Source organism: Aegilops tauschii, chromosome 5, assembly GCF_002575655.3.
Source record: "Aegilops tauschii subsp. strangulata cultivar AL8/78 chromosome 5, Aet v6.0, whole genome shotgun sequence".
NCBI lineage: Eukaryota > Viridiplantae > Streptophyta > Magnoliopsida > Poales > Poaceae > Aegilops > Aegilops tauschii.
This window is the reverse complement of record NC_053039.3, coordinates 180,280,664-180,291,668: the sequence shown is the minus strand read 5'-3', so window position 1 is coordinate 180,291,668 and position 11,005 is coordinate 180,280,664.

The following is an 11,005-nucleotide window of genomic DNA, read 5'->3' as shown; positions in this document are numbered from 1 at the left end:
GTCTAGCTCTTCTTCTCCTATCTGAAGCTTGCTGATGACTGCCAGGGAAATCACATTCAACCCGACCCCGCCATCCACTAACATCTTTGTGACCTTGAGGTTGTGAATTGTTGGGGAGACCAACAACGGCAAGCATCCTACCGTGGTGGTGCGGCCAGGGTGATCCTCCTCATCGAAGATGATTGGGATGCGGGACCATTTGAGCGGTTTCTGGGCCTCTGGCGATGGCTCCACAGGATTGATCTCTCATGCCCATCACTTGAGCCGGCGGTGGGAGGCGTGCAAAGATGCACCCCCTCCAACGCATAGGGCGTGAGTGGCCTTCTGAAATTCCTGCTCACTGGTTTCCTCTTCATTCCCTTCATCACTCCCATCATCATAGACTTCCTTCTCTTGATCCCTGGCGGGTTTTCCTTGGTTCCGAAAGGGTTTGCCAGGGCGATTTGCTTCACCGCCTCGCCCCTTTCCGCCAGCGGCATTCTGACCTTTTTCCTTGTCACTCTTATCATATTCTGCTCTCTGTTTCTTGACAAGCTGCTCAACTTGGTAACATTCCTGAAGATCATGGCCCTTGGTCTGGTGGATCTTGCAGTACGGGCCATCACCTTTCCCAGCTTTTTCAGCGGCAGTGGCTTCTCGGCAGGCTGTGCAAGCGGCAACTTCCTTGCCGGGTGCCTCAGCCTTGGCCTTCTTGCAGGTACTAGGTGTGCCCGAACCTTCTATAGTCATCACTGCTTTATCTCTTGGTTTCTTACCGCGCTTCTTTTCCTTTCTCTGTCTGGTTGATTCATCTTCATCCTCTGAATCAACATTGATACAATCCTCCTCTCCGGGCAACTTCCTTTCTTCCTCCATCCGAGCACACTTATCCACCAGTGTGTATAGCTCCTTCACAGTCTTGGGCAACCGCACATTCATCTTAGAACGAATGCAACAGTTGTGCACATTGGACTGGAAGGCTGCTATAATGGCTGCCAGATGGATATTTGGAATATTCCTATGACCTTTACTAAATCTCTGTAAATACTTAGGGAGAGTTTCTCTTTCCTTCTACTGGAAAAGTTGCAGGTCGCTGGGCCTGCCGGGCTCTTGGTGGCCACTGGTGAAGGCACCGATGAACTCGTGGCACAGGTCCGCCCAAGAAGAAATGGAGTTCTCCTACAGGTGCATCAGCCAAGACCTCACGTTTGACTTGAGGGCCAACAGGAAGTAGTTGGCGAACACCTTCTCATCTCTTCCCCCGGCAGCTTGAACAGCGATGGTGTAGATGCTCAGGAACTCTGCTGGGTTCCGTCTCCCGTCATACTTCTCTGGTATCTTTGGCTTGAACGTGCGAACGGACGACCAACGGACTTGCCGCAACTCTCGTGTAAAGGCAGGGCAGCCGACCTCCAAAGGTAAGCACCCACCAACACCGAGCGCAGGCTCGTCGGCATTGAGGCCATCGCACTCATCGGTTTCGCGGAGGTCGTCGCGGCGCCGATCTATGACGATGCGCGCGTCTCCCCGTCGCCTATCCTCCGGGGCTCAACGTTGGCCTGGACGTGCTCGAGGGTCAGAAGAGGCCATCGAGACGTCATCGGGGTCTTGATTCAGCTGCGCATGGATCGGCTACCTTGGTGGGGACTGCACCGTGGGGACGGCCCCCTCCGTTCGGCCAGCAGTACGGGCGGTTGTTGTCGCTTGAGGAAATCATGGCAGGCCAGCTCGTCGTGAGCCCCCGGATTCGGCGAAACCGAGCAGGCTCTGGATGGTGCACGCCATTCATCCATCTGCTCGGCCGCGAGTGGAAACCTCAGTAGCAACTGAGCTCGCGCCATAGCCTTTGTGGTTGTGCTTAGCATAGATGTCGATGACGTCGACTGCACCGTCGCCTGGCTCCTGATGGTGCCAGTGGCAGCAACGGCGGTGGTGTCGTGCATCCACGCAGCTGTGGAACGACCACCTTGGGAGCGGGGTCGCGCGGTGGTGGTGCTCGAGGTTCAGCCACTCCATCAGACGCAGCGGTCTGGTCGACTCGTCCGAGAGGAGGCACATGGGCCGCGGTCGCTCCCGCGGTAGCGGCGGCCGAGGCGACGGCTCACCCCAGACTGAGCGTCGTGGCTGCGGCTGTGCCCGTCGGTGGGAGGAGAGGGTGCAGATGGAGTGACCCCCTCGCCCGCACCTTGTGGAGCATGACTGTCGAGGCGTTGCTGATGCTGTTCTCCTCCCACGTCTCCAGCCCCCGTGTCGGCCGGAGGGGGAGTGGCGATGGCGCCACCTGCTCCAACCATGGCCCCAGCAGCGTTCACGTCCTCGCTCGCCCCCGCATCCTCCGAAGCATTACAGGCCGCAGGCGGCGGATCCTTCGAGGTGGACGGAAGGGCCGAAGGGCCGGACTTCTTCTTCTTCGGCGCCATGGTCGATGGCGACGTCGAACACAAAGATGGCGATGAAAATGACGTGTTGCGCACGCTTTCAGGTTCGCGCAAGCGAGCCCCCTACCTGGCGCGCCAAAGATGTCGCGGGATATCCATGGCCACCTATGCGACCAGGAGGCCCCTTGCTGGTTTGGCATGGGGCGTGACGTTGCAAAAAGAGCAGACCAGCGCACGGCAGCACGACAGAGAGCACACAAGCAATTTATCCAGGTTTGGGCCGCCACGAGGCATAAAACCCTACTCCTGCTTTGGTGGATTGATTGTGGAATGGGGATGGTGCGACGCAGTACACTTGCCCGGCAAGGGTCGCCGTAGGGCAGTAGCGACTACGCGCGTATGGGGGTATGGGTTCGTCAACTTTCCAACCCCTCCTACGAGTGCCATGGGCCTCCTTTTATAGATCAAGGGGTCACCACAGTGGCAAAGTAGTCATTATCCACTGATATGATAGCAAACAGTGCTATCATACCTAACTCTGCGGGCTGACAGGGTGCATTAAATGCACTGCTTAGTGTCACATCACTGGTTGCCCGACAAGGCTTGCCGGGCTATCTTCCCAGCTCTGCGCCCGTTCTCTTGACACGTCGCAGGACGGGTGTCATATGTGGGTTTCTTCTGAAGGAAATGGCCGCCATGTGGCGAATGGCTGCCACTTAATCACCTTGCGGCTCGAGACCGCACTGATCGACGATGTGGGTCGTGCTTGAGTGGTTGGTGGGGTGGTTCTGCCCCTGCGAGCCCCAGGCGGGCCCTGCCGGGGCGTCTTGGTTGCCTGCTTCTGGTGGTGTCCTCGCCTCTTGCCGGGCTCGTCTGCCCGGCAAGGGAGGCCCTTCTCTTGCCGATATATTGCTCCTCTGGCTTGATCTTGGTCCCTCTGAGCTGCATGTTGGTTCTTCAAATCTCTCGGTCCTTCAATCTCTGACTCAAGCTGGTGCTTCAATCTTGTTCTTGTGCCTGTGCATAGTCTGGGCAATGGACCCAGGTTCTATTGCACCGATAACTCCCGTGCCTGGAGTCTGCCTGGTTTTAGGTAAAACCACAGAACTCCGACTGCGATGGCAATGCGAGCACAAATGAGTAGCAAGGATGAAGTGTTTGGGATATTCGAGATATTGGAAACAGTATAGGGACAACTGTATGCACGAAGGCCCCCTAACCCCGACGGTTTCTGGGTCGTGTGGGAAGGACCCCCCTATCGCCCACACTCACTTGGCGACGGTTCCAAATGCCATCGCAGAAAGGGGTTAAAAACCATTTGTATAGCACCAACGCGCACCAATGTATGGCTCGACGACAAGGACTAAAGGCATTTCTTCTATTGCGGGAGCACTTGTCTCGACGGCAAGAGAACTTGGTTTCTTTTCGGAGCCTGCTGCTCATTGGCAAACTTGTCATTGTCTCCAGCAACATCCTTGCCAACAGCTTCTAGGAGCTCGAGAGGAAAATACTTGCTAGAATTCAGCTTTCTTCTCTTGTTCTGCCCAACTGATGGCGTTAGAGATGGCTGAGTTAAATGGAGCACAAAAGTTCCTGGTTCCACAGGTAGCTTGAGTGTGGCACACTTTGACAGATCATTTGCAATGTTGTTCTCTGCACGAGGAACATGCTCTGTTTGCAATCCATCAAAGTGCTCTTCCAATTTTGTCACTTCGTCAAGATATGCTTCCATCAACGGGCTCTGGTAATCTTTGTTGACTTGCTGCACAACCAACTACGAGTCACCTCTAATAATGAGCTTTCTGATTCCAAGGTCTACCGCGATCCTGAGACCAGCAAGCAATCCTTCATACTCAATAGTGTTGTTTGTCACCTTCTCCCTAGGGAAATGCATATGAATTACATACTTGAGGTGCTCTCCGGTGGGTGCGACAAGCAGCACTCTAGCATCGGCGCCTTGCAGTGAGTAGGTCCCATCAAACTCTATAATCCAATCCAGAGTTGTTTCCTTGCCAGGGAGAGAGTTCTCTGGAATTCTTCATCTGGCGTTGGTGTCCATTCTGCAATGAACTCCGCCAAGGCTTTGCTCTGGATAGTTTAAGTGCTTTCAAACTTTAGATCAAAGCTTGACAGCTCCAACACCCACTCAACAATCCGGCTATTGCATATGGATTTCTCAAGATCCTCTGCATCAGAAAGCGAGTGACGACGGTGATTTGGTGTGCTTGAAAGTAGTGGCACAACTTCCTTGAGGCTATAAGAAGACCAAAGAGCAATTTTTGCACACCAGAATATCTCGATCGAGCTCCTTGGAGAAGGGAGGCGCTACACCAACTTCTTCTTCTGCACAACTTGCTATTCTGATCCACTTACTTGCTCTGTAGTTGACTTATCGGCATCAAAACTTGCCAGAGAAGATTCCAGCTTGCCGCTTGACGGGCCTGCATCCACTGCTTCTTCACCTTCAGCTCCCTTCTCTGCCACTAGTGCATCACTGACCACTCGATTCGTTGCCGCCAAGTATAACAACAACGGCTCTTGCGGTCTTGGCGCGACCAGTATTGGCGCATAAGAGATGTACTTCTTCAAGTCTTGTAGCGCTGCCTCCGCTTCTGGAGCCCATTTCATTGGACCCACTGATAACCCACAAGTATAGGGGATCGCAACAGTTTTCGAGGGTAGAGTATTCAACCCAAATATATTAATTCAACACAAGGGGAGCCAAAGAATATTCTCAAGTATTAGCAACTGAGTTGTCAATTCAACCACACCTTAAAGACTTAATATCTGTAGCATGGTATTTAGTAGCAAAGTAATATGGAAGTAACAGTAACAGTGGCAAAAGTAACAGTAATAGTTTTGTAGTGATTGTAATAGCAGTAGCAACGAAAGTAACTTAGCAAAGATCAATATGTGAAAATCTTGTAGGCGACGGATCAACAATGATAATTGTGTTGGATGATATTCATCATGTAGCAGTCATAACCTATGATGGCACAGAAACAACTCCAATTCATCAATATAATGTAGGAAAATAACTTGCATGACATCTTTTGTCCTACCCTCCCGTGGCAGCGGGGTCCTAATGGAAACTAAGGGATATTAAGGTCTTCTTTTAATAGAGAACCAGACCAAAGCATTAACACTTAGTGAATACATGAAGTCCTCAAACTACGGTAATCACCGGAAAGAATCCCAATTATTGTCACCTTGGGGTATGCGGATCATAACTCGTAATAGGTGTCTACAACTTGCAAGATAGGATCAAGAACACAAATATATTCATGAAAACATAATATGTTCAGATATGAAATCATGGCACTCGGGCCCTAGTGACAAGCATTAAGCATAGCAAAGTCATAGCAACATCAATCTCAGAACCTAGTGGATACTAGGGATCAAACCCTAACAAAACTAACTGATTACATGATAAATCTCATCCAACCCATCACCGTCCAACAAGCCTACGATGGAATTACTCATGCACGGAAGTGAACATCATGAAATTGGTGATGGAGGAAGGTTGGTGATGATGATGTCGATGAATCCCCCTCTCCGGAGCCCCGAACAGACTCCAGGTCAGCCCTCCGGCCCGATGAAGAACGGGAGGCGGCGGCGGCTCCGTATCGTAAAACGCGATGAATCCTTCTGTCTGCTTTTTTTCTCTCCGGATGTGAATACATAGAGTTGGAGTTAGGGTCGGAGGAGGTCCACGGGGCCCACAAGCCACCAGGGCGCGCCCCAAGCTCTTGGCCAATGGGTGAACCCACTCTGGTTGATTCTTTCGCCAATATTTTTTATATATTCCAAAAATGTTCTTCGTAAATTTTCAGGTCATTCCGAGAACTTCTATTTCCGCACAAAAATAACACCAAGGTAGTTCTGCTGAAAATAGCATTAGTCCGGGTTAGTTCCATTGAAATCATACAAATTAGAGTCCAAAACAAGGGCAAAAGAGTTTGGAAAATTAGATACCATGGAGACATATTAACTCCCCCAAGCTTAACCCATTGCTTGTCCTCAAGCAATTCAGTTGACAAACTGAAAGTGACAAAGAAAAACTTTTACGAACTCTGTTTGATCTTGTTGTTGCAAATATACCTAGCCAGCATTCAGGTTTTCAGCAAAGGTTATGAACTAACCCTATTCACATAACATTTAGGTATCACATTTACTCATATCAATGGCATAACCAACTAGCGAGCAATAATAATAAATCTCGGATAACAACACTTTTTCAAAACAATCATGATATGATATGACAAAATGGTATCTTGCTAGCCCTTTCTGAGACCGCAAAACATAAATGTAGAGCACCCTTGAAGACCAAGGACTGACTAGACATTATAATTCATGACAAAAGAGATCCAGTCACACTCATACTCAATATCAATTAATAACAAAGCATGCAAATGACAGTGGTGCTCTCTAACTAGTGCCTTTTATAAGAGGATGATGACTCAGCAATAAAAGTAAATATATAGGCCCTTCGCAGAGGGAAGCAGGGATTTGCAGAGGTGTCATAGCTCGAGCTTGAAAACAGAGATGTATATAATTTTGAGCGGTATGCTTTCATTGTCAACATAACAACCAAGATATCTCGCTATCTTCCATGCTAAATACATTATAGGCGGTTCCCAAGCAGATGGTAAAGTTTTTACTCCCCCTCCACCAACAATCACACTCCACGGCTGGTCCGAAACAACGGGTACCGTCCATACCAACAGTAGTCCTGGGGGAGTTTTGTTTGAAGTTATATTTTGATTTGATTTCGAGCATGGAAATCGGCATCCCGATTACTAGCCACTTCCTCGTGAGAATAACCCACCTAGCTTGGAAGATAATGACAGCCCCCAGTCGCTACAAAAGCGATTCGGGCATACAAAACCGATTATTATTTGAAGGTTTAGAGTTTGGCACATGCAAATTTACTTGGAATGGCAGGTAAATACTGCATATTGGTAGGTATGGTGGACCCATATGGAACAACTTTGGGTTTATTGAAGTGGACCCACAAGGCTAACAAAAGACCAAGGAGCGACCAACTAGAGAGCGACAACGGTCATAAACATGCGTTGAGATTAACCAACATTGAGTGCAAGCATGAGTAGGATATAAATCACCATGAACATAAATATCGTGGAGGCTATGTTGATTTTGTTTCAACTACATGCATGAACATGTTCCAAGTCAAGCCACTCAAATCATTCAAAGGAGGATACCATCCTATCACACTACATCACAACCATTTTAAAAAGCATGTTGGCACGCAAGGTAAACCATTATAAACTTCTAGCTAATTAAGCATGGCATGAGTAACTATAATCTCTAATTGTCATTGCAAACATGTTTCATTCATAATGGGCTGAATCAAGAATGATGAACTAATCATATTTACAAAAACAAAATAGGTCGAGTTCATACCAGGTTTTCCTTCTCTCAATGATTTCATCATATATCAACCTTATTGCCTTTCACTTGCACGATCAAACGGTGTGGATAATAATAATAGTGCATGTGCATTGGACTAAGCTGGAATCTGCAAACATTTATTCAAAGGAGAAGACAAGGTAATATGAGCTCTTTGTTAGATCAACAATAATGTATATGAGAGCCACTCAATATTTTCATTCTGGTCTTCTCCTCTCGACCCAAAGGAAAGAAAAAGAATTTCAAAGAAACACACTGAAATATTTTTGAGTTTTTCTTTCTGAATAAAGTAAAACAAGAACGAGAGAAACTGTCACGACCGGTTTTCCAATAAAAATATTTATTGAGAGACCGATCCCTTTTACGGACCAGTAGAGAAGAATTCCTTCTTACTGGTAGAGAAAATCTTGATCATAGAAGAAAATACCAGGAGTACTGAATATAATACAAGGTTGAGCGGAGACTGCCCAACAATTTATTACAAGCGCGCCGATAAAACATAACGGCGGATAGGGTGGCATAACTACTAACTTACGATAGGAGTGGTGGTGGAAATATCACAGCGATGTGGGTGATATGACTCCTGAAAACTAACAACTCTTCGAGCGTCGGAGTGAGGCTCGAGGAGACTTATTGCGGGTGGCGGAAGCGTATATAATACAAGTGACCAATATCCAGGATCGCACGGGACTGACTGGGACTCCTCTAGGCGTCGGACTCACTATCGAACTCTTCATCCAAGAGATCGCCTTCGTCAACATCTGGCCAAAACAACAAGCCAGGTGAGTACTATGAAAGTACTCGCAAGACAGTTCGGACTTAAGATATAACAAATGTAAACATGATGCATATGAACAGATTTAACAAGTGTATTCAAACATAGAGATAATAATGCATGGGGAAATAAAAGAGAAGTCGGGCGGTAGTCCTCCCGAAATCCCAAAGTAAATACTGAGGGCCAAGCGAGTGTCTGAATGACTCCTCGAGAGGAAAATGCAAGAATAACAATGTCGCAGTCGGGCGTCAAGGAAACACCACATAAAGGGCTTATAATAGAAAATAAAAGACAGTGCGTGCCACAGTCGGACGTCTGAGCGACATCACATAAAGGGCTTATATCGAAAGTAAAAGGCAAACATGCCACAGTCGGACGTCTGAGCGACATCACATAAAGGGCTTATATTGAAAGTAAAAGGCAAACATGACACAGTCGGACGTCTGAGCGACATCACATAAAGGGCTTATATTTCATAACTTGATAATTTAGTAGTTCGTGACTTTAATACCACAACAAGAGAATATTCAGGTATGAGATAAACAACAGGGTTAGTCCATCCACAGGAATAACGTTCAACCAAGTTTACCCCTCAAGCTTATTTACCGGGGAAAGAGTATACCATGAGGATTTGGCACAGACATGGATACACTAATCACATTACTTGACCATGGATATGATGACTCGGAAGGATTTGACTCTGCAGAGTTTGTACTTTAACCACAGCCAACGGATTTCAGTAGTCACGGGGACTAGTTCCGTTTACGGTGTTTTGGAAGAAACACATCTAACCAGTACACACCCATTCAACATTCCGAAGCCAGGAATCACCCTCGGCAACGTTCAAGAAAAACCTTGAGACGGGGAGGCTACAACCTCGCGTAGCATGGGATCAAATTTATATACGCGCGCTCTAAGGGGTGCCCCCCTCTCGGTCCCAACCGGAAACACCCATGCCCTCTGACCGGATGACTGGCTGTAATCTAGGGCCATGGAACCCTCATCCCGGCCCCTCTATTTGGTGTGTACACGGAAAGAGGTTACCAACTTACTAAACCGCATTCTGGCAGAAAACATGTGGTAGCACGGAAGGGGGAAGAACGATAACGTGACTCCGTCCACGTTAACGTCGGAATTTATCGGATGACGTAAGGCTGACATGCCACAACATTACCACCTTACTGCCCTTCATGTCACCACATGACTAGGCCATCTCTCCTCAGAGATCATAGCAAGTTCGGAACACACGGGTAGTTGCCTCACATGCAACGGGATACTCACCGATGCTCATATGTCATGCACAACCATTCAAGCAAACATGCAAAACACCTATCATATCAAAGGTTCAAACATGCTTTCCTGGTTCAGAGAAGTCGGAGTCTAGCTCGGCGAAGTTCGCGGCTCCGTCACCTCTTCCGGAACCTATGGTATAGCGAAAATGCATACTAATGTGAAAACCAACGCGTGCATAACAGTTGTCTCAAAATTTTTCCAAATAAATCCTATAAAAAACTAGACAAAAATATAAGACTCTCAGAAAAAGAATCACTCAAAAATCACTTTTTATTAAAAAGTTATAAGGGTTTTAGTCCATGGACTAATCTGTGATGAAACAGAAAATATCCAGGGACTCAACTGAGAAAGCAGAAAACGGTTCGGAGTAAAAGACGTCAGCCCAAAGAGAAAACGTACTCTGCCCGAAGGCGCCAACAGAAAACGGTTCGCGGGGAAAGAAAGAGAGGCTGACGTGGGGGGTCCACATGTCAGGTTCAAATCCTCGCCGGCGCCCGAAGGCTGCGGTGGTCGCCGGCGACGAACCACGGCGAGTCAGGGAGATCGGAGTGTACCAAGAGGTTCAGCGTGTCCTTCCGCGTCGGTGGGTGGTGGACTTGGTCGTCGGAGAGCACCACGTCGACGGCGACACTTTCTCCGGTGGACGGCGGCTCGGGCGATGGTGGAGAACTCCAGTGGTGTGCTGCAAACTCCGAATTGAAGCGCGGTTCAGGAGAGTGGATGCATAAGGAAACTTCTGTCAAGAGATGAGAGGCAGAGGTGCACGCACGGGAGCGAATCGAGCTGGATCCCGTGGCGGGTCGCGGCGGCCGGAGTCGAGGAAGAAGGCTCCCTCGGGGCTCTTCCAGTGGCTAGGCGGGGTGTTGGAGGTGTGCAGAGGTGGTGTGGGTTCGAGGTGGAGCTCGGGGCCTCTATTTATAGGCGGCTCGAGGGGGTGGCCATGAACGGGATCGCTCCGGCGAGCAATTACGACGAGGCAGGGGCTTGGCAAGGAGCTTAAGTGGCCAGGCAGCATCAGTGAGGTGTACTGGTGCCGTTCCCGCGCTAATCCTGGTCGGTCTTGGCGTAATGGCGCCGGTCCACGGCGGGGTGGCCGTACGGGCACGGCGGCGGCAGAGAGCGCGCTCCGCGCCCAGCGGTTCACGACGAG